The sequence below is a fragment of the Lepisma saccharinum genome, chromosome 7, assembly GCF_977018435.1.
Source record: "Lepisma saccharinum chromosome 7, izLepSacc3.1, whole genome shotgun sequence".
Taxonomy (NCBI): domain Eukaryota; kingdom Metazoa; phylum Arthropoda; class Insecta; order Zygentoma; family Lepismatidae; genus Lepisma; species Lepisma saccharinum.
Genome location: NC_139235.1, coordinates 96,279,750 through 96,300,263, shown reverse-complemented (window position 1 = coordinate 96,300,263; position 20,514 = coordinate 96,279,750). Strand labels below are relative to the sequence as shown.

The window sequence follows — 20,514 nt, the reverse complement described above, 5'->3', positions numbered from 1 at the left end:
ACATGTAGGCTAATTCTGCACCCTTATTTTTACTGAGTTTTAATATCGCGATTTTGAAAGAAAAATGTCAGAAGAATCCTGGATACACAATAGAAGACATATTTGTTATTTTTATAATAGTGTAATATTAAATACAGTTATGTAGCGCATCTAATTTATTTGCATGACATGTCACCACACAATGTCCTGTTTCATAGTTCTTTACGGATTTGGTCTATTCTGGTTTTCAGTTCTGCAGCTGATGTAGAATCTTTGGAAGTATCAGTAACATTTTCAAGTAACAGTAACTGTAAACTACTTACGTTATGAAATTAGTAATTGTAACTCAGTTATTTTTCCACCTAACTAGTAAGTTGTATAATTACTTTACTGCATGGAAAGAAATATTAAATTGAACCAAATGTTCTTCTCAAAGAATGGGTAAATTGACGATTATTAAAGCCGGCCCCCGTGGCGAAGTGGTTAGCACATCGCGCAACGACGCCAGGGGTCCCGGTTTCGAATCCTGGCCTGGGCATGGATGTTCGTGAGTGTCCATTCATCAATTTCATCATATCCACTCATCTCTATCATAGTAAACTAGCCAAAAGTGACACAAAAAGCGAAGTAAAATAAAGCAAATCAATCAATCAATCAATTGATGATTTGTAAAATCTCGAGACCATGAGGACAATTTTGTATATTTTTCGTCAAGAGCCAGGATGTATCCCAAGTATATTTTTATTACAACACTTACCATATAAGACTACATACATAATCTCCAACAATCCTCATGGACAGTAATTTTATAGTTCAACAAAAATTCTAAAAAATATTTGGTTTGCTCAACAAAATGAAATGAAATGTTAATCGTCATTGCTTTGTAACAGAAGTTTACTGTGAATTTTATTGCCTCAATGTTTGTACATGAAATGTAAGAAATAAGTTATAATTTCATGAAACTTAATGCTTAGCATTTAGTGGTCATCGGTGGTGAATAGGACATCGCGCTTGCAACTCATGATCCGAACAACGTCTTACGAGATGAAACAAATTTAGAGTAAAGTAACTGTAATAATAACTATGTCAAGTACTTTCTAAAGAACAGTAATAACAGTAATTATATGCGAATTACTTTCTCAAGTGATTTACTTGGAGTTACTTTTAAAGAGTAATTATTGAAACACTGCTGATATATCATCGAGTTCAGCAACGTATTAGTGTTGCCCACGAGACGAGACTTTGGCCTGTCTCGTCTCGTGGAGCCTCGTGGAAATGCTGTCTCGTCTCGAAAATATTCGTTTGTCTTATGACACATGGTCAATCTCGTCTCGTCTCGAATTTTTAAAAGCCTGTCCCGTCTCGTCCCGTGGGCAACACTAATTAGTATGAATTGCGAGGGAAGTTGAGCCTCCCCTTGGCAAAGTGGTAACGTAATCGCCTTGTAATACAGGAGTCCCAGGTTCGATAGACGGTGAGTGTACATTGATCGTCAAATAAAAATGGGACAACTAGATCCTGAAAGTCTCCCTTCTCTGCAATGCGTCTTGTGTGTTGTCTAAATCTACGGCGATGAGTGATGTAATGGCAAGTTCTGTCACTACCGTTGAGTTAGGCAACACACATAACGCATTGCAGGGATGCAGGTATTTCAGAATATAGGTGTCCCATTTTTATTGCAGGTGACTGTATATAGTGGTTTGGATCCCACTTTAAACTGTAGGTCCAGTCCCAATTAGCCTTTCTGTGTATAAAGAAGATTTAAAAAACGTATTTCGAGGGAAGATACAATACAGTAATAAATATCATTAGAATAGAAGTTCAATAGCTTAAAAATAATTGTTTACAGGGACTACTAAAACTAGATTTTCGGGATATATAAAATCATATTTACGTTGTTGTTTCAATGCATATTTATTATTTTTCTTTATCGTACCCTGCAAAACATTATTGCGTTCTCTGAGAGCAGTGTTGGCGATTGGGTTCCAAAACTGGGAGAGGGCAAGGACACTTTAATTTCCATTGGTAGATGAAGTTTTGTATAGTATTGGGGTAAAAGTGGGGGCCATCCGCCCCTCCCCCTAATTGCCGCCACTGTCTGAGAGATATGCTTTTTGCAAATCATCATCGAATTCAGGAAGAAATTTATTTCCTTAGGATTTTTGAAAATATCTCTAAAAATTTAAACTTGCAAGAATATCAATGAATGCGTACCAATGCTTGACAGACAAGACAAACAACTCACACCCCTGGCACTGTTTTTTTTCCTCCTGTTTCTCCTAATATACAATTTACAATTGATGACTACTTGCTATCAGATATTATTAAGGCTTGAAACATAATTTCTTGTGCATATTTTGGACTCTTGATTTCTAGTAAATCATCACCATTCAATCAAGTGTCTACGCTAGCAAGCAAAAATGTATGTACTTTTCCATGTAATGTTCACACAGTCCACTTTGTTGATTTACAGTATATTCCGTAGAAGCTTATACACCAACTGCCATGGTACGCAACTGCCATTGTCGGTCAAACCTATTGTCCTTTTGTACGAATTTCAATAGTGCTCTTTACTATTGGTAGAAGACACTTCGATTAGTTTCTCAAATGCTCATCTGCAAAAGGAACAAATAAAAATAGTTTTAACATCGCATATGAGACTATGAACTTACAAAACATGTTTAAAAAATATTGATATTACATTGTTACAACGTTAGACAAGTTGAGTTAATAATGGAACTTACAGATGTTGAGTAAATGGATTTGAAAATAATGGATCCAATTTGCACTATAATGCTTAACGATATCGTCCTGTTATTAAAGGGCAGTTTGGTTCACGATATGAGCTCACTTCAATGATCTAACTTTATAATGAATGTTAAATATGATGAGCCTAAAACAGAAATTGGCAACAAAATAATTGTTAGAAATATTTTCATAGTAGAGTGATGATTGCAACGCTATATGGAGTGAGGTTCCTCCAGGTTCGAATCATGGTTTCATGTATGTATTTAATCATTATCTTTGTTCCAATCATCCATTTTATCAAATCATTATTCATCATCATTGTTCCAAGGAGCAGAAGTTGGAGGTAAAATAACAGAAATACATTATGAAATGCAAATTCAGTTCCTACTATATTTTTATTGAATAATTATAGTAGACCAGCCAAGAAGCAAAACGCTTAAAGAAACTTTTATCTGCATGGAATGTTAATAATAGGCATCCATGCAAAATCAATCAGTCATAGGTCTGAGAGAAAAACTAGTCAAGCTTCAAACTCACTGGTATTTGAAGTAAACTATTTAGTACAAACGGCTACTGAAATCCAATCTGATATTGAACCAAATATACGTAGCATAATCAGGACAAATGATTTCTATGAAGCTCTGTGTCATCCACAATTAAATTATTGCCCTTGTACTTGCAAGTATGGGTACATTTATCTATACCGATACTCATTTTGAAATTATCAGTAAACATACAGACTTGTATTCGATAAACGGTAAGATTTTAGTCTCATAACTGTTAGGGTGTACTTTTACACTTTAAATATATACAGCATCAAGTTATTGGACGAAATGCACTCTCATTATGAGCCGTCCTAAATTATAAAAGGACAAGAAAACAGAAGAGCTTCATACAGTTTACAAAACCGGTTTTCTGACGTGTTTCTGTAAAGGAAGATAACAGAACTGTGTCCGAAACTTGCAACATTCAGGGATCTAACATTACATCTATACGAATCAAACCTAACTTAGCCTGACCTACTTAATACATATGAATATTTGCGACCTGCTTCAAAAATAAAAGGAGACAAACTCTTGTAGAAAATAGGCCAGCAAGTACTCGTTTCAACCATGTACAAGGACAAAGTATAAAACATTTAAACAAACTACTGATTTGTAACAAACATTCCGATGTTGTACATGTGAATAGCACGAGTTTCGTAGGTTTGGAAATTAACTTACAGGAATGAAAATAGAGCATTTTATGCAATATTGATTTAATGATATCAGATATAATCCATATTAAGCTACGTATATTTTATGCTATAGTAATGATCTCAAAACGGTAGTTATTAGGATTATGCCTAACGTAAAATATAACATTCTATTCTGATTTTACATTTACAAAGAATCATCAACTTCGTTTGGAAGTTAAAAAAGTCATGCAGTGTCAAGCGATATTCTCACCGATATTACATCAGAAGATATTTCTTCAACATGTAAATAAAATATACATTTTGCCTATATTTCAAACATTTTGCCTTTGATGGATAATATTAAGCAATAAGCAATTAAATATTAAGACTTACCTTCGAGCTTGTTCAGATTTTTAACATCCTCCGTGGAATATTTGTTCCCTTGTTCTCGTATCTGTACGGAATTCGATATCCTCTGGTAGTTTGGTTTGATTTTCACTCTTTCAAGAACTTGCATTGATCATATCGTTAGACAACACGGAATGAAATATTGGCAACAGTGTATGCTAAATCTGCACCACGGAGTATATTGCGACGAAACGCCACTTCAAAAGTTTTAATGATAGGCACTACTCTCTGATGGTACGAAATGTTTTAATTTTTTCACATAGTATTTAAGATGCTTGCGGGAAGAACATGTGATCTTTGTTTCACCAAGAAATCTTCCATACTAGTCATAAAAGAAAGAAAATGCACCGGTATTAACAAAACTACCACTTCAGCGCCATCTGTACGTAGCAGTTTGAACATGACGGAGACCTTATATTTTCTGTTATTTACTTAAATCCCTTTAATCGTAACAAAATTATAAGGTTCACATGTTCTAGTGAATAAAACAATCTTTTATATCGGAAAATTTCTTCCTTACCGAATCTATATTAGTTGTACGGTTACCCTTAGAAATTTGGGTCTATGCTTTAGCATGGCTTTAGAACCCCCTTAACGGATTCCAAAAGTGTATTATATTCAATTCAGTCCAATTATGATTTATTATTTAAATGCTCCCCATACATTATAAACTGTGTAAAAACTTTACAAAATTTAAGGAGCAGGGGAAAGATAATTCATTTAACCTGGGTTAAAGCACATTGTCAAAATTTAGGAAATGATATGGCAGATTTGTATGCAAAACAAGCTAGGGTAATTCAACCTGTACTGGAGCTGAAAACCTGGTACACAGACCTTCTACCGAGGGTGAAGAAAAAGTTGAAGGAAAACTGGACGGAATGGTGCAAAGGTGAATTTCAAAATGCAGGCAGCTTTTATCAGAGGATAGCTAATTTCAATAGAATGAGACCTTGGTTTACAAAAGTTCAAGGTTCACGGAATGTGATAGTATTACTAAATCGTATTAGGTCAGGACATACAACTACTAAAAGTCATTTACAAAAGATCCGGATTGTACAAAACCCAAACTGTACATGTGGCAACAAGGAAGATATACACCATATCCTATTTGAGTGTAATAGGTACACACAAGAAAGAGAGACATTCTATAAAACTCTTATAAACTGTGAAATTCCTTTTCCTCAGTGTTTGGAATCTTTGATTTGTGAACCTAACCTTACAGTTGGATATATATTGTTATCTTTTTTTAGAAAATGTGGCTTAACTATTTAATAGAAAAAAAATTGTTCATAGTATCCTTTAATAATAATGTACTAAAAAATGTAAGTTTATGTACAGTACATATGTATATAGATATGGGAAAAACTGCTTAGCGGTAATCCCAAGTAAAATGTAAATAAATAATAAATTCATGGTTCAATTTATTGTTTAAAAAAACGCTCTAAATTTTTATCAAGCCGATTATTTTCTTTTGATAAGTTCGGTGAGATTTCAATGCGAACATTTCTTATTGATACCACGTGTTTGTCCGGAGGTTAGGAAATGTTCTAATTTTAGATTGTTTTTTTGAATGAATGATTAGCCTATTATTTCTTCCAGTACACAGCATATCGCTTTTCACAATATGCGGACTGGCGTATGAAACGGTAGCTGATTGAGATGTTTCGATGACATCAACATTTGTATTAAACAACTCGGGAAGGGCCATAGTGGTAAATGCAAATGCCTTAAAAATGACCCCGGCTTACTATTTTTCTCTTCGAAAAACTTTAAAAAAATATAATTACGTAATAGTACGAGGGCTAATTTTTTTTCAACCTCCGATGGTGCCGTCAGGAGGCCAGTGAAGCGGGGCGTCACGCAGCGTGATTGGCGTCCCCCTCTGCCACTACCACCACCACTGCCAAGGCCAAGGCCAACGCTTCAGTTCAAGCTGAGCTGACGGAAACAATGTTTTAACGATGAAAAATGAATTCCTAACACATTGCGAGTTACTTCTATGCAATAAAATTAATGGAAAGTCAGGCAAAAATACTTCGCGTACCATGTAGTGTCCTCTTTTTTTTACAGAAAGTAATCGAAAAGATTATACTCCCTCTGTCCCATAATTATAGTCCGGTATGCCAAAATGGTAACTTTATATTTATGTTCTTTTGAATACTTGATTGGCCAATTTGTACTGATCCTTGAGTAATAACGTTGTATGACTCATTCCCGTGTTTCATCTTCTTCTTCTGTATACACCAATGTCACAGTTTGCATATCGGACAATTATTATCGGACACCAAACAAAAGTGTACCGGACAATAATTATGGGACAGAAGGAGTAATTAGCAGGTTAAACGAACCACTGTCTTAATGCAACATAAACAAGGGCGTATTTAGGTTCGTCCAGGGGTCCAGATCCTCCAAAAGACTTAGTACGTACTAAAAAATAATGAAAATGTGCTTGTTTACGAGGGTCACTATTGAGCCTTGGCAACACTGATTGAAGTTAGGCACGATATGACGTTTGCACGGAATCGTCTGGTATTATTGACCATAACGTACTTCAAATGTTTTGTCAATAGCTTCATTTGTGTTGTTTATGTTGCCTTGGAGATTGCGCGACAACAATAAAATGGAATTAACTCGTGGACATTTTCGTGCGATGATTTTTTACGATTTTCGACGTGGATTATCAAGACAAGAGTGCATCGATCAACTTACTTCCACATTTGGCGATGAAGCCCCATCCTTTGCCACTCTGAAACGCTGGTATAACGAATTTAATCGTGGCCGCTATTCGCTCACCGACGAGATTCGCAAAGGTCGTCCAAAATCAGTTGTTGTTCAAGAAAACATTGATGCTGTGCAAAACCTAACACTGCAAGATCGTCACGTGACATACTGTGAGATTGAGGCAACCATAGGCATTAGTTCCACCAGCATATATAAAATATTACATGATCATTTAGCTGTGAGAAAGGTATGTTCTCGTTGGATCCCACACAAATTTGACACAAACTCAAAAAGACGCTTGGTGCAAACAAATGCTCAATAAATACAATCGTGGTGCTTCAAAAGACGTATATAAGATTGTAACAGGTGACGAATCATGGATATATGCATATGAGCCGGAACGTAAACAGCAGTCGACTGTATGGGTGTTTCAAGATGAACCCAATCCAACAAAAGTTGTTCGCGCTCGAAGCACATCGAAACAAATGGTCGCCTGTTTTCTCGGGAAAACTGGTCATGTGGCAACTGTGCCTTTAGAGGAACGTAGAACGGTCAACTCTGAATGGTACACAACATTTTGTTTGCCAGAGGTCTTCGGTCAAATACGGAAAACAAACAAACACCGTCGAATCATCCTTCATCAAGACAATGCAGCTGTCCCACATCTCGTCTAACAACCGACTTTATGAACAATCAAAAAATCGAATTGATGGGTCATCCGCCGTACAGTCCTGATTTGGCACCCAATGACTTCTTCTTGTTCCCGAATGTCAAGAATAAATTGCGTGGACAACGATTTTCGTCGGTGGAAGACGCCGTTGATGCGTTCAAAAACCATATTATGGAGGTGTCTCAAGAAGATTGGAAAAACTGCTTTGACAAATGGTTCGAAAAGTGTATTGACCCTAAAGGAGAGTACTTCGAAAAACAATAAAGCAGTTTTGAATGCCAAATTCCTGTTTTTTCATTGTTAGGCTCAAAATATAAATAGTGACCCTCGTACCACTTTATTTCCACCGAACTTACTGGAAGGCAAGGTTTATATTGCGATCATACGGTTTTGTATAGCAGTACCAAATATGATTTATGAACACTACCATTTATAATAATGTGCATAAGATATTATTCACGAACTTTACTTTTCGTTAACTGAATCTAACATAGTTTTTTTTTTTGCTTTTCAATAAATATTCCATTCTGTATCTTTTTTAAAAAAATATTCCATTATTTATTTTTTTGTTCCTTTCCAGCAAGATGTTTTAACAAATTTTGTCGATCTTAACTATGCGCAAGCTAGATAATGAATGCAAGCTGTTATATATCTATTCTTATCTATTCATGTAATAATAATACAATATTAATTTATTTACACATAATTATCAATAAACCTATAAATTATATTAACATATAATTTTAAACATTATTGTTATTATTTGGTTCAGACCGTCAGCCTCTGAAATTTATTTCTGGACATAAAATATTCCATTCAGTTCGCTTAATTTATTAATAAATAATAATAGAAACGTTTTAATGTTAACAGGTTTTGTACATCTAAAATTCTTTGAAATCGCACAAAAACCATGTTAATTGGACATTTTCCAAAGAAAATAACCTCACTTGCCTTTATTAAAGAAGTTTTAAAGGACAATTCTGTCAGCCTCCTCCAGTAGTCAGCCACATCACAAAAAAATGTACATTTATAAGGCCACCACTAAACCTTCTCTCTATACTTGGTAAAAGACTTTGAAAACCATATTCCAGTAGTCAGCCAGCCTTTGTGTGAAAGGTGGTGGCATCTGAAGAAGGAATAAACCATCCAGTGGGGTTATTTGTGTTACTGATGCAAGCACATGTCTTTTCTAAGGAAAAAGTAACAACAGCAACTGAGATAATAGGTAAGAAGGTTATTTAGTGAAGAATTACCAAATATTTTGTTTCTAGTTGTGTCAGAAGTAATAAGGATTTGTTTCAAAGAAGTTTTAAGTTGTATATTAATGTCTGTATGTCGACAGGGGGGAGGCTGAGTACAGGGTTGTGCATTCTGGTTTCCTGCCAGTGGTCAGCCTTGGGGAAGTTAATACTGAATTTAACCTTGGTTGGCTCCTTGGGACTATCTTACCCCTTACCATGTTCTGGACATAGAACAGTAATCCCTGTAACATGGTTCTGTTTATCACGAAAGTGTCTGACTACTGGTGCCAGGAAAATAACAGGCATTTAAAAATTCTAGCTGTTTTAAAGTGCTTCTTTCACCTGTCGCAATAACTGCATTGATAAGCAGGTTGTTTATTTGGTATAAGCACATATTAAAATAAGAAAAATACATTGAAATTGTAAGCTGGAAGTTGTAGTCATATTATAATTAGCCTACAGGTAACTGAATGAGGGGAGTAGGTCAACAATAATTTACTTTTCCATTGATTCACATGTTATAAAGCTGAGCAGGCCCATAGCCAGGGTGTAGGGGAGTAGGGCAGGCCTTATCGACTGAGCCACCAATGCCGTAGACTACACACACTGTGTGCAGAATGCTTTGGAGCAGATGTCCTTGACCACAAACTTACAAGGTAATGCTAATATTCAAGTGAAACCAACAAGAGATGAATGTGAAGTTGCAATTGTTGTAATTAAACACTTCCAAGCTAGACTCGAGAGAAGAGGCATTGATGTTGCAGCAGTTGTTGAAGAAATCAGCAGTGCAACAGCAACTTCAGGAGAAAATGAAACTACATGCGTTTCAACAGACTCTCTTGCCCCTACCTGTGTTCAGTCAGAAATGCATGATGTTCTCCCTGTTCCACCAGATGATGCAGACAGCCTTTCTGCTGATATTCAGATTGATTATGACTTGGGAAATCTTGCACCTGAAATGTATCAAGGAACTAACTACCAGTGGACTTCTGGAGCCTACTTTTGATCTGACACACAGTGAATCAGGAATAGGTAGTTACTCTTCCAACCATAGGCGTAGCTATGGGGTGTGCCTAGGCACACCCTAATGAGCTGCTTTATCAGAGAGAATTAAAGACAGATATTTCAATAAGAGAAAATAAGCGGCATCTTTCTTTTTCCAGGACAAAATTATTAAAAGTAGAGATTATTCGAAATATTGAACTCGCTGAGTTGATCCCCGAATCCCACCCCCCTTCCTCAATATTGGTCTAAAATTTTCCTATATTTGTGGAAATAGGTTCTTTTCTTTATTGAACGCTCGAAATTGAAAACTGATATAATACAGCGATACAATATGTATAACAATAACAACAATGTCACAGTAACATATTTGCTGCCAACAATAGCCTTCCCCTCCATTCTCACAATCAACTAATTATTGTATGCTTTCTGTGAGGCAGAAAGCTTATCAGTCAACATTTTGACAATGCAACTATATTGTTGGAAGTTTATTTATCAATGTCGCTGGTGGCTGGTATTTAAATCTCTTTCCCAAACTGACTAGTTTACTTCATTGCAACTGTCGTTGTACTTGCTTTTTCGGATTCTGTTGCAAATTCGTCTCTCGGAATGATTGAAGGAGCCATTATATGATGAAAATTGCCGCTTGTGGACGTGATATTTCGTTCGTGTAAACTTACCGTACTTTTTTTAAATAGTGAGTCTATGCTCTAAAAGAAGATGGATCGTTTTGTCGTAAAACTGAAAAGAAACGAAGGTGGTCCCAATCGAAAGCAGACAGTTGAAAGTTCAAACGCCTGTGATAGTGCCAGTTGTAGTGATATCGGTGAACTTGTAAATAACAAACCTTCCTGTTTCGATGCCCTTGACGCTGAACAAACACCAGGTGGTCCCGATTGAAACCAGACAGTTGAAAGTTCAAGTGGTAATGCTTGTTGTGATAGTGCAAGTTGTAGTGGTATCGGTGAACTTGTAACAAACCATCCTGTTTCGATGCTCCTGATACTGAACAAACACCAGGTAAGCTTATTGACATATCAGTACATCCTTGTGACCCTGTAAATGAATACCACATAACAGAACAGAATGTGATGTAAAGTTGAAATTAGGACCGTACCAACCAAACCTGGTGGTTTTCCCTAGAAGTAGAATAGGTGGGAAAGAAATGGCTTTTCAATCTAGCTAGTTTCACAGTTACAAATGGTTGGAATATAGTGTAGCTGTTGACTCTGCATTTTGTGTTTACTGCAGAGTTTTTGCTTCAAACAATGCGTCAGTGAGAGAGCACCTTGACCAAGCATTCATTAGACGAGATTTTAAAAACTGGCATAGAGCAAACAAATGTTTTGGAAGTCATGAAAAATCTAAAGGACACGAGCAAAGCTTAAGTTCCGGTCAAACTACAATAAAAATAAACCAATTGACGTCCAATTCGATGAGTGTAAGAAGGCTTTTCTTTCAAAGCAAGAACAAACAAGACTGCAAAATGGACAAATCATGGAGAGGCTAATAAACATAATTCTTTGTCTTACAAAAGGAGGCCATCCATTGAGAGGTCATACTGAGAATAAAGAAGCATACAACAGGGTGTTATTTCTAGATGTAGTTGATTTAATTTCCAAATATGACCCCATTTTGAAAGAACACTTAGTGAGCGGGCCAAAAAATTGCAATTACTTAAGTCCACAAATTCAGAATGATCTAATCCGCAGTTTGAAAAATGTTCGTATAAGGAAGCTGAAAATGTCATTACTTGGTACAAACGTGTGCATTATCGCTGATGAAACGAGTGATTGTGGTCATCATGAACAGATGTCTATAGTTTTTCGATTTTTTGATGTCATTAAACAGTTACCTGTTGAGCATTTAGTGGCTCTTCGTAAGTTATCTTCTGTAGATGCACTAGTTTGATTTTTTCGGAACAATTCAATTCCTTTACTCTTTCATTGAAGGTAGTTTGTCAAGGCATGCAGTTTCTGAAAGTGTATGCCAGAAAATTGGTCTAAGTTTAAGAACACTGAAGTCCTTGTCAACAACGAGATGAGCGTGTCGTGCTGAAGATGTTTCTGCAGTGAAAAGGAACTACTCTGTAATTATTTTGACTTTGGAAGAAATCACTCAAAACAGTCATCAGGGTGATGCGAGAACTAAAGGGAATGGACTAAAACAACAAGTTAGATTGTTTGAGTTCGTATTTTGTCTCTCAAGCTGCACCCAGTCCTACAAATGATCGTCAAGGTTAGCAAGTTACTCCAAAGTCCAGATGTAAATCTACTTTCGGCTGTATCTAGCGTCAGATCGCTTCGAAATTCTGTGCAATCCATGAGAAATTCATCTCAATTCATGGAACTCTTCAACGAAGCTATTAAGGTTTGTGATAGTCTGGAGATTTCAATTCCTCCAGTGAAGAGGCGTAAAATTGCAAAGACTCTTGACGAATCAGTCAGTTCGCAGTATTTGTACGAAACAAAGGAAGAGGAGATGAGAATTTCTTGTTATTATCCTCTTCTAGACTCAGTTGTTTGTGGTATTGATGAGAGATTTCGTTAAGAAACTGTTGGGGTCATCAGTGCCATGGGAAATCTGGTTGACTTGAATGTAAAGGATGAAGAAATAGCCGTCTTAGCTAGAACATTCAAATTGTCAGGCGAAGAGATGGCAGCAGAAGTAAGACTTCTGAAAGGAAAATCCTCTGTACCTAAGGGAAGTTCTGTTACGCTACAGGAGTGGTTTGAGTGGTTGGAGAAAGAAGAGAGAAAGAAGATATTTACTGCATTCTACTCTGTACTACAGCACTTTTCTTCTATACCTGTCACAAGCTGCAAGTGTGAAAGAGCTTTCTCCAATCTTAACCCAGTTAAAACTAAATTAAGAGCAACTCAGATGCAGGATAGATTGGAAGCCCTGCTTTTGCTATTTGTGGAACAGGAAAAAGCTTCGTCTATTGATGTAAATGAAGTTATTGATGAGTTTAAGAACATTGTACCTTTGACAGACGTTTCTTGCTATAGATGACGTGTATTTTGATGAATTTGTTTGTAACATTTATGAACATTTTTTTGTGTGTGTAATTTCTATGCAATTTGATTTTTTTCTACTACATATATTCAGAAATTTTCAACACTGTCATTTAGTGAATTTATATTCCTTTACAAAGATCAGTGCAGTTAAAGAGCCAAGTGATTGTATTGCAAAATATGCTATTGAAAAGGTACAAGACCTCATTTTTCTTTCTTTGTGCACACCCAAATATAAAGTTCTAGCTACGCCTATGCTTCCAACAGTTTCTCCACCAACAACCAGTTCCCTTTCCCCAGTAGCTAATTCTTCAGGTGGAGCAGTACAGTGACTACCACCAACTGTTTCTTCCTCACCAGAAACTACAGGACATTCTCAAGCAACAGTTTCCCCACCAGCAGCAACCACTGGGATGCATGAATCTCTCTCCACCTCCAACAACAGTGTGTCCATTAGACACAACTCCTCCATCACCAAGAGTCCCTTCACCAGGAGGATTTGACAGTCATCTGTTTTGGCCTGGTCTTATAAGAAGAAACGAACCAAAGGACAGAAAAAAAAGGAAAAAAAAGGAAAAAAATCCACACGCAATATTGTCCGAGGCATGGAGAAAACATGTGGCAGAAAAGTTAGAAATAAAGAAGAATACTGAAGAAAAGACCATGCGGAGAATGACAAGAGAAAACTGGAAAGTTCAAAGACAAAATCTCAAAATAGACACTGACCTGGCCCATCTAACAGTAGCACTGGAGAAAGGAAAGACAGTCATGAAAAATGTGCAGTGTGTGATGAAGATTTAATAAGCAAACTTAATATATGTAACTTGCCTTATAAGATATGTATCTCAGCAAGTGTTTGCCTGTGCAGTGTGTGCTTAGTTGAGCCAAATGATGAATGGTTCTCACAAAAGTATTTTTTCTTTCATAAAACCTATACTAGGGACTATCCTTAATGTTAAAAAACAACAGTGTGTGTGAAGTCAGGTGTTCTTAATGTCACCCTCAAGTATACCTATTTAATGTTACTAGGCATACATAATGTTACTTACATGATAAGTTAACCTTCATTTTTAAATATATATACTCTTACAATGTTTTATGCATAAAAAAACATCTCTGTGAAACAATATCTGACCTGGGGCAACCTATATTATCTTTGTGCAGTTGCAGGCTGACTACTAGTGTTGACCATGGCTGACTTCTGAATTTCAGTGGATGAGTACTGGGATTTTTGCTCTCTTTACAATGTGAGCTTAATTGCTATATTTTATGGTTTATTGGTGCTATAATAAATACTGCAGACATACGAGGGTCACTATTTATATTTTGAGCCTAACAATGAAAAAACAGGAATTTGGCATTCAAAACTGCTTTATTGTTTTTCGAAGTATTCTCCTTTATGGTCAATACACTTTTGCATTTGTTCGAACCATTTGTCAAAGCAGTGTTTCCAATCTTCTTGAGACACCTCCATAATATGGTTTTTGAACGCATCAACAGCGTCTTCCACCGACGAAAATCGTTGTCCACGCAATTTATTCTTGACATTCGGGAACAAGAAGAAGTCATTGGGTGCCAAATCAGGACTGTACGGCGGATGACCCATCAATTCGATTTTTTGACTGTTCATAATGTCGGTTGTTAGACGAGATGTGTGACAGCTGGCATTGACTTGATGAAGAATGATCCGACGGCGTGTTTGTTTGTTTTCCGTATTTGACCGAAGACCTCTGGAAAACAAATTGTTGTGTACCATTCAGAGTTGACCGTTCTACGTTCCTCTAAAGGCACAGTTGCCACATGACCAGTTTTCCCGAGAAAACAGGCGACCATTTGTTTCGATGTGCTTCGAGCGCGAACAACTTTTGTTGGATTGGGTTCATCTTGAAACACCCATACAGTCGACTGCTGTTTACGTTCCGGCTCATATGCATATATCCATGATTCGTCACCTGTTTCAATCTTATATACGTCTTTTGAAGCACCACGATTGTATTTATTGAGCATTTGTTTGCACCAATTGACGCGAGCGTCTTTTTGAGTTTGTGTCAAATTTGTGTGGGATCCAACGAGAACATACCTTTCTCACAGCTAAATGATCATGTAATATTTTATATATGCTGGTGGAACTAATGCATATGGTTGCCTCAATCTCACAGTATGGCACGTGACGATCTTGCAGTGTTAGGTTTTGCACAGCATCAATGTTTTCTTGAACAACAACTGATTTTGGACGACCTTCGCGAATCTCGTCGGTGAGCGAATGACAGCCACGATTAAATTCGTTATACCAGCGTTTCACAGTGGCAAAGGATGGGGCTTCATCGCCAAATGTGGAAGTAAGTTGATCGATGCACTCTTGTCTTGATAATAAACATCGAAAATCGTAAAAAATCATCGCACGAAAATGTTCACAAGTTAATTCCATTTTATTGTTGTCGCGCAATCTCCAAGGCAACATAAACAACAGAAATGAAGCTATTGACAAAACATTTGAAGTACGTTATGGTCAATAATGCCAGACGATTCCCTGCAAACGTCAAATCGTGCCTAACTTCAATCAGTGTTGCCAAGGCTCAAAATATAAATAGTGACCCTCGTAAAACTGCCGTTCTCCATTTTATTTACATCCTGATTACTAGGAAATGTACTGGGATTTTTATTCACGTGAAATCACTGAAATAAAAAATTCTCTTAAAAGGCTGACTACTGGCAAAATCACCCTATTTACTTACCTAAGTTGCATTTTGTTTGACAAGTTAACAGACTAATCCAGGGGCTATCAAACTGCGTAGGAGTTACAAAAGAAATGTGTCGCCATAAAAAAAAATACAATGCCACGAATGAAAAAAAATACTTGCCTTCTTTGCATTTTTCTATAAGAATTTTCAAACTGTATTCAGGCTGCACACAAGAAAACCTCGATCTCAAGTGTACTGTGTTTGGGAAATATTGAAACCTCCATAACATTTACGTGGTTTCTCCCCAGAAGCCGCAATTTCATATAAATATTTGGGATGATGGGGCAAAATTGACAATATTTTTTTGCGCATAATGTATATACTTCTTGAGGAATTGAAGGGGGCAGAAAGTGCCTCACCCTCCTAAGTCATACTGGTAAGGTGCGGATTACTCACAATTAAATATAAACTTTAAGCTAAAAGATTAAAAAATCGGCAACTTACGTGTGTGAGTATGAGATATTTTTCGTACTACGTTTCGGAGGTTACACTACCTCCTTCTTCAGGTTGAAACGTTGTTATTCAGACACCTGACATGGTGCCTCGTCGTGAAAGTGAAGGTTAAGGATTTAGGTTAAAAAGTTGCTTGAAGGACACTTTCTAAAAAAGAGTATAAATTACACATCTAAAACCGCGCAATACTATAAAAACAAAAGAACATCTAAGGCTGAAGTCGGAGAACTGCCGACCAATGCACAGGGTAGGCGAATGCACAGTGTCAGCCCGTACCTGGGGAAAAGGAACTTCCCCTCCTCAAACCTTCCAAACTGGGGCTCGGGAGTCACCAATCCAAGGAGAAGTCGACCTCCACCTCGGCGGCTTTCCTAACTTCAGGAGTAACATGGAAGCCCATTTCGTCCCTAAGCCCTGCGGCTTTATCCCATTTTTTAAAGAAATTAACCCAGCCGTCTTCTAAATTCCCATCGTCCCTATTAAGCTTATTCCAATTTTCCGCGCATATATAAGCAGCTTCATATACGTTCCTGTCCAATTTATTGTTAACCTCCCTAATAATTTCCCTTTTAACAATCTTATGTCGGTTAACCAATATATGTTCAGACAATCCGGTTTTGGGTATGCCTTCCTTTACGTCCTTATCATGCTCTCCCCACCTGACTCGCATACTTCTCCCCGTTTGTCCCACATATTCCTTTCCGCATTCACACACTATCCTGTACACCCCTTTCCGCTCCTCAGGGTTATTGCGTCCATCCCCCCTCCCTTTCTTATATGATGTGAAGTGCTTTTCAATACTCCGGGGCGCCCTTACCCCACATTTTATTCCGTAACCCCTCACGGACTTCTCAATTTTTTCTGAGACCCCCTTAAAATACGGGATCCCGACGAAACATGTGTCTTTTTCGCCGTTTTCTATCTCAGTTTTTTTATCCTCTATGCCATTTTGCGATGTTCCTTGCTTAACAATCCTTTTGGCTCTCCTAGCTACTTTTTCCAGGTCGCGGATAGTGTACCCATTCTTTACCCCCACTCTCCTTATCCATTCCCCTTCTTTCCGTTTCTCTTTCTCGTCATTGCACAGTCTTTCGGCGCGAATGTAAAAGTTAAGAAAAACATTTAATTTAGTCCTATTCGAATGTTGGGATCTCTTATGGAGGTACAGCTCTCCAGCTAACGGTTTATGAAAGACCCCCGTAACGATCCGTTGTCCGGTTTTAGTAAGGCATAAGTCGAGAAAGTGGATCTTTCCGTTGACCATACCTTCCCTAGTAAACCCAATCCTGGGGTCCTGCTTCCCCAATTGGTCGAAAATGCTGTCAAGTTTGATTTCATCCCCTATGATGAGGATGTCATCTACATATCTCCCATAATATTTTACTTCCCCCCTCCCCCCTGCATGCTCCATAGCGGTTTTTTCGACGTAGTGCATGAAGATGTTGGCCACAAGACCAGAGATGGGATTGCCCATGGCCAACCCTTCTTTTTGTCGGAAGATTTTATCGTTAACGTAAAAGTAATTGTACCCCGTAATGAGAAAAAACCACCGGACGTACTCCCAGGCGACCAAGATTTCAACGTTTTGGTCAATCAACCATCTGTATAAACAATCCCCAGCTTTGTCCCGGGGGACACTGGGGTACAGATTAATAACGTCGAAACTACAGATCGCGTCCCGTTCTCCTATAGTGAGTTTCTCGATGGTTTCTTTGACCATAAGAGAGTTTTTGACGCTATACGGAGTGTCCATATCCATTTTTCCCATCCTCCTAATCATTTCTTTAGCTAAACCATATCCTGGATGTGCATACATGGGGATGATGGGTCTGAGGGGTATCCCCTCCTTATGGGTCTTAGGTATCCCAAAGGCCGTAGGAATATTTCCTTCCTTAACCCCCTTAAGTAATTTCTTTTTTTCCGCGCTTCCCAAGGTAAAACTGGTTTCAATGCCTTTTCTGATTTCTCGCTTGATTTTATTAATGGGATTAACCTTGATTTCTTCGTAGTCATTACTTCTAAAGCTATCTTCCAACTTGCTGTGGTATTCCTCTTTCCCAATAATGACCATTTTGTTTTCCTTATCTGATCTAACCAAGTATACATCATTTTGTTTAACCCATTTTTTCACGTTACGAAGACTCCCCCTGAACTTACTTTCCGTTTTTCCCTTTGATGCCCTATGATTGGTAACGGGGGGGCCTAGTTCCCTTATACTTAGGTGCATTTGTTCATCTATAATGTCACGAATTTTTACTCTGACATTGGATTTATCTTCTTTTTCGTCTAATTTTCCTACTATTTTTTCCGCCGCTATGACGAATTCCTCTTTTTCGAAGTTTTCATCCCTAATGGCAAACTTATGCCCCATTTTCATAATCCCCGCTAAGGCCTTAGGTGGTTGAAGTTTTGTTAGATTTAGAATATTGGCTTTATTTTCGTCCTCTTTACTGTCCCTATTCTCTCCCTCCTTAACTCCCTCGTTAATTCCCAATTTAATTAATTTCCTCTTAATTGTCTCGATATCTCTTACTTTCGCCCGTTCGACTGTTCTAGAATGACGTTCCTCAATGCGCCCCCATGTCACCTGGTCTAATCGTCCTCCAATTTCCAAATGTAACCTGTAACATTCAGAGTTGAGCCTATCCACCTGTGCATAAGCCTCCCTTACGCATTTCCCCAGCATTCTAAACTGTATTTCCCTCTTTTGATCCAGCCCTTTAAAACTAAGAGGTTGGTACCCCCACTTTAAAAAACTCGGTAAAAAACCTTTCTTCTTACATTGTTTAAGGAAACCTATCCTAATTAGGGTCTTATTAAGCTTAATCCTCAACTTTTCAAATTGGCGCACTTTCCTCCCCGTATCGGAGATCAATAACATACTGGTAAGGTGCGGATTACTCACAATTAAATATAAACTTTAAGCTAAAAGATTAAAAAATCGGCAACTTACGTGTGTGAGTATGAGATATTTTTCGTACTACGTTTCGGAGGTTACACTACCTCCTTCTTCAGGTTGAAACGTTGTTATTCAGACACCTGACATGGTGCCTCGTCGTGAAAGTGAAGGTTAAGGATTTAGGTTAAAAAGTTGCTTGAAGGACACTTTCTAAAAAAGAGTATAAATTACACATCTAAAACCGCGCAATACTATAAAAACAAAAGAACATCTAAGGCTGAAGTCGGAGAACTGCCGACCAATGCACAGGGTAGGCGAATGCACAGTGTCAGCCCGTACGGGCTGACACTGTGCATTCGCCTACCCTGTGCATTGGTCGGCAGTTCTCCGACTTCAGCCTTAGATGTTCTTTTGTTTTTATAGTATTGCGCGGTTTTAGATGTGTAATTTATACTCTTTTTTAGAAAGTGTCCTTCAAGCAACTTTTTAACCTAAATCCTTAACCTTCACTTTCACGACGAGGCACCATGTCAGGTGTCTGAATAACAACGTTTCAACCTGAAGAAGGAGGTAGTGTAACCTCCGAAACGTAGTACGAAAAATATCTCATACTCACACACGTAAGTTGCCGATTTTTTAATCTTTTAGCTTAAAGTTTATATTTAATTGTGAGTAATCCGCACCTTACCAGTATGTTATTGATCTCCGATACGGGGAGGAAAGTGCGCCAATTTGAAAAGTTGAGGATTAAGCTTAATAAGACCCTAATTAGGATAGGTTTCCTTAAACAATGTAAGAAGAAAGGTTTTTTACCGAGTTTTTTAAAGTGGGGGTACCAACCTCTTAGTTTTAAAGGGCTGGATCAAAAGAGGGAAATACAGTTTAGAATGCTGGGGAAATGCGTAAGGGAGGCTTATGCACAGGTGGATAGGCTCAACTCTGAATGTTACAGGTTACATTTGGAAATTGGAGGACGATTAGACCAGGTGACATGGGGGCGCATTGAGGAACGTCATTCTAGAACAGTCGAACGGGCGAAAGTAAGAGATATCGAGACAATTAAGAGGAAATTAATTAAATTGGGAATTAACGAGGGAGTTAAGGAGGGAGAGAATAGGGACAGTAAAGAGGACGAAAATAAAGCCAATATTCTAAATCTAACAAAACTTCAACCACCTAAGGCCTTAGCGGGGATTATGAAAATGGGGCATAAGTTTGCCATTAGGGATGAAAACTTCGAAAAAGAGGAATTCGTCATAGCGGCGGAAAAAATAGTAGGAAAATTAGACGAAAAAGAAGATAAATCCAATGTCAGAGTAAAAATTCGTGACATTATAGATGAACAAATGCACCTAAGTATAAGGGAACTAGGCCCCCCCGTTACCAATCATAGGGCATCAAAGGGAAAAACGGAAAGTAAGTTCAGGGGGAGTCTTCGTAACGTGAAAAAATGGGTTA

General features: G+C 37.7%; 1 protein-coding gene across 1 annotated transcript in view; it reads right to left on the bottom strand.

The window, feature by feature from the left end:
* LOC145990050 (sulfotransferase 1E1-like) overlaps positions 1 to 16,363 on the bottom strand; it is a 102,945-nt gene extending 86,582 nt beyond the window's left edge. Inside the window, exon 1 of the mRNA XM_083125694.1 lies at positions 16,149 to 16,363. The gene's annotated coding sequence lies outside the window, so the exon portion shown is untranslated. The remainder of the gene's footprint in view (positions 1 to 16,148) is intronic.
* Positions 16,364 to 20,514: the final 4,151 nt, after the last annotated feature.